Raw genomic sequence first — 4,118 nt, forward strand, 5'->3', positions numbered from 1 at the left:
ACACAAAAATATCGAGTATCTTTCTAGGTTTCTGTTATAAAAGGACAGGCCAAAAGGTGACCGGTTGAGATAAGCATTTTAAGCATACAAGCACTTTAATGCAACTTTTGATACAAAAACTAGGTACGTACACGTAGATTGTATCAACATGGACATCCATGATCGGGTACGCCCGGGCTGCGCCCTCCATGTTGTACTTTCCCTGATTGGTACACAATTTTGGTGCAAGTGTACCAACATGGACATCTATGAACGCGTACGCTCGAGATGCACCCTTCGTCTTGTACTTTCCCTGATCGGTACACAGTTTTGGTGCACGGCTATCCCGACCGGCAACTTGTACCTTTATCGACATCCATGAACACAAAGTGCGCGGAACAAAAATTGCTCGGTCAGACCTACAAAGTGCTATATCTCGAATACTAAACGTCGCAGATGGGTGTCGTAGAACAATTTTAAATTCGTCTAATGATTCTACATCCGATTCTGGATAGTGGTTTTTCGACCACTTTTCAACATTTTGTGACACCCCGAACCTAGGGGCAGCTCCCTAGCTTTTTTCAAAAATGTGCACCGAACGGGCCAGAGAGCTCGAGTAGTCGAAAAAAATTTTTTTGCTAAAACCCCTCAAAACGTGTCAGGAACGCACCCTAGATGATGAAAAGTGCAACCAGAATGTCAATCGACAACATGCCCGGGGGTACAAATTTGCTCTACGCGTCCCTAGGTAGGGTACTTTTTCATACAAACATCAAAGTGTACGGTGCACAAAGTGCGCGGAACAAAACTTGCTCGGTCAGACCTAGGACGGGCCATATCTCGAATACTAAACGTCGCAGATGGGTGTCGTAGAACAATTTTAAGTTCGTCTAACGATTCTACATCCGATTCTGGATAGTGGTTTTTCGACCACTTTTCAACATTTTGTGACACCCCGAACCTAGGGGCAGCTCCCTAGCTTTTTTCAAAAATGTGCACCGAACGGGCCAGAGAGCTCGAGTAGTCGAAAATTTTTTTTTTGCTAAAACCCCTCAAAACGTGTCAGGAACGCACCCTAGATGATGAAAAGTGCAACCAGAATGTCAATCGACAACATGCCCGGGGGTACAAATTTGCTCTACGCGTCCCTAGGTAGGGTACTTTTTCATACAAACATCAAAGTGTACGGTGCACAAAGTGCTCGGAACAAAAATTGCTCGGTCAGACCTAGGACGGGCCATATCTCGAATACTAAACGTCGCAGATGGGTGTCGTAGAACAATTTTAAGTTCGTCTAACGATTCTACATCCGATTCTGGATAGTGGTTTTTCGACCACTTTTCAACATTTTGTGACACCCCGAACCTAGGGGCAGCTCCCTAGCTTTTTTCAAAAATGTGCACCGAACGGGCCAGAGAGCTCGAGTAGTCGAAAATTTTTTTTTTGCTAAAACCCCTCAAAACGTGTCAGGAACGCACCCTAGATGATGAAAAGTGCAACCAGAATGTCAATCGACAACATGCCCGGGGGTACAAATTTGCTCTACGCGTCCCTAGGTAGGGTACTTTTTCATACAAACATCAAAGTGTACGGTGCACAAAGTGCGCGGAACAAAAATTGCTCGGTCAGACCTGGTACGGGCCATAACTCGAATACTAAACGTCGCAGATGGGTGTCGTAGAACAATTTTAAGTTCGTCTAACGATTCTACATCCGATTCTGGATAGTGGTTTTTCGACCACTTTTCAACATTTTGTGACACCCCGAACCTAGGGGCAGCTCCCTAGCTTTTTTCAAAAATGTGCACCGAACGGGCCAGAGAGCTCGAGTAGTCGAAAAAAATTTTTTTGCTAAAACCCCTCAAAACGTGTCAGGAACGCACCCTAGATGATGAAAAGTGCAACCAGAATGTCAATCGACAACATGCCCGGAGGTACAAATTTGCTCTACGCGTCCCTAGGTAGGGTACTTTTTCATACAAACATCAAAGTGTACGGTGCACAAAGTGCGCGGAACAAAAATTGCTCGGTCAGACCTAGGACGGGCCATATCTCGAATACTAAACGTCGCAGATGGGTGTCGTAGAACAATTTTAAGTTCGTCTAACGATTCTACATCCGATTCTGGATAGTGGTTTTTCGACCACTTTTCAACATTTTGTGACACCCCGAACCTAGGGGCAGCTCCCTAGCTTTTTTCAAAAATGTGCACCGAACGGGCCAGAGAGCTCGAGTAGTCGAAAATTTTTTTTTTGCTAAAACCCCTCAAAACGTGTCAGGAACGCACCCTAGATGATGAAAAGTGCAACCAGAATGTCAATCGACAACATGCCCGGGGGTACAAATTTGCTCTACGCGTCCCTAGGTAGGGTACTTTTTCATACAAACATCAAAGTGTACGGTGCACAAAGTGCGCGGAACAAAAATTGCTCGGTCAGACCTGGTACGGGCCATAACTCGAATACTAAACGTCGCAGATGGGTGTCGTAGAACAATTTTAAGTTCGTCTAACGATTCTACATCCGATTCTGGATAGTGGTTTTTCGACCACTTTTCAACATTTTGTGACACCCCGAACCTAGGGGCAGCTCCCTAGCTTTTTTCAAAAATGTGCACCGAACGGGCCAGAGAGCTCAAGTAATCGAAAATTTTTTTTTTGCTAAAACCCCTCAAAACGTGTAGAAAACTGATTTTAGATGATAAAAAGTGCAACCAGAACGTCAAACGACAACTTTGTTGGGGGTACCCTTTTTACTCTACGGGCCACTAGCTTAGGCGCGCCAACAGCGCTTTCCTCTCGGGTTCCCATTTTTTGCCCTCCTGGGATTATGATCATTTACTCATTGCCTACTATAGGGAAGGTACCTTGCTTCGAGGTCAAAAATGAAGATTTCACCAAATCGTAGTTTTAACCTCTATTTAGTCGTAGGAGCATGGTTTGCAGTGTCCGTGGGTCATATAAGCCCCCGTTTGGGTCATACGTCCCCTCCCCGATGAAAATCGTCATATGACTATAGGCCGAACTTATGAAGCAAAAGTGGTGTCTGGTGGGTTCTGCCGATGATCTTAACCTATGATTTTGAGTTTCCACCCTTTCAAAACGTTTCCTGGAGCAGTACATCACGGGTCTACGGACCCAAAGACTTCGTTGCGATGGTTTCAAGCATAAAAGTTGTAACAGCTAAGGGTTTTTAATACGCGTATATTAAATCATTGCTTGAAACTAAGCTTCGTTGTCTTTAAACTCTGCAAGACCAATCGAACTTCTTAGGGAAACTCGAAGGATTCACGCTAAGCCGGTGGTGCAGGGCACATAGCGTGATGAAACCGGGTTTCCCTACCAAATGTGGCATATTTTTTCCCTGAGAGCGAAGCTCAGACCCACGTAGGGGAGAGCGAAGTGGAACTTAAATGTTCAATGCAGCAAATGTTCGCCATGCGGATAAACAAGTTGGAATAGTTCAATGTAGTGTAATGCAAACACGAATCGCAAATAACGATACGGGACCCAGAAGCAATTCTGCGGATCCCTCGGGGAGTGGTGAGTTGATATAAATTAGAGGTGAAAATCCAAGTTGTTCGGGCTCCGGCTCGGCAGCCGATACGAGGTTCCTGTTGAGCTTGTTTGTACATCGCGCAGAGGCGCCGTTCGGTTCTAGCAATGATTCCCGCCACCATGTTCCATGCGTGCAGAGATCCGTTAGAGCTCGTTCAATGTGTCCCGCCGTGATTACGAAAAAGTCCAACAGTTGACTTAGTTGGGTGTGCGTCAAGTAATCGCGCAGAGATGCCGATCGGTGCCTAGCAATGTTTCCCGTCACAAGGTGGTATTGGCACCTGTGCAGAGTGGCCGTTAGCAATGTCTCCCGTATCACGGTGGTGTACCATCACTAGTGCAGAGTGACCGCTAGCAATGTCTCCCGTCACAAGGTGGTAGCCCAGAAGTGCAGAGAAGCCGCTGTAGCAAAGTCTCCCGTATCACGTTGGAGTTTTTCCACTAGTGCAGAGAGATCGCTGAACCGTTCAATGTGTCCCGTCGTGGTGTGCTTGTACCGAGCACGTAGGATACACCTTGCTTTGTTGGTTTGGGATAGGAGTGGTCGCGCAACTGCCTCCACGCCGCAGAGTGCCAGTTCGGAT

This window comes from Anopheles gambiae (assembly GCF_943734735.2).
Source record: "Anopheles gambiae chromosome X unlocalized genomic scaffold, idAnoGambNW_F1_1 X_unloc_1, whole genome shotgun sequence".
Lineage (NCBI taxonomy): Eukaryota > Metazoa > Arthropoda > Insecta > Diptera > Culicidae > Anopheles > Anopheles gambiae.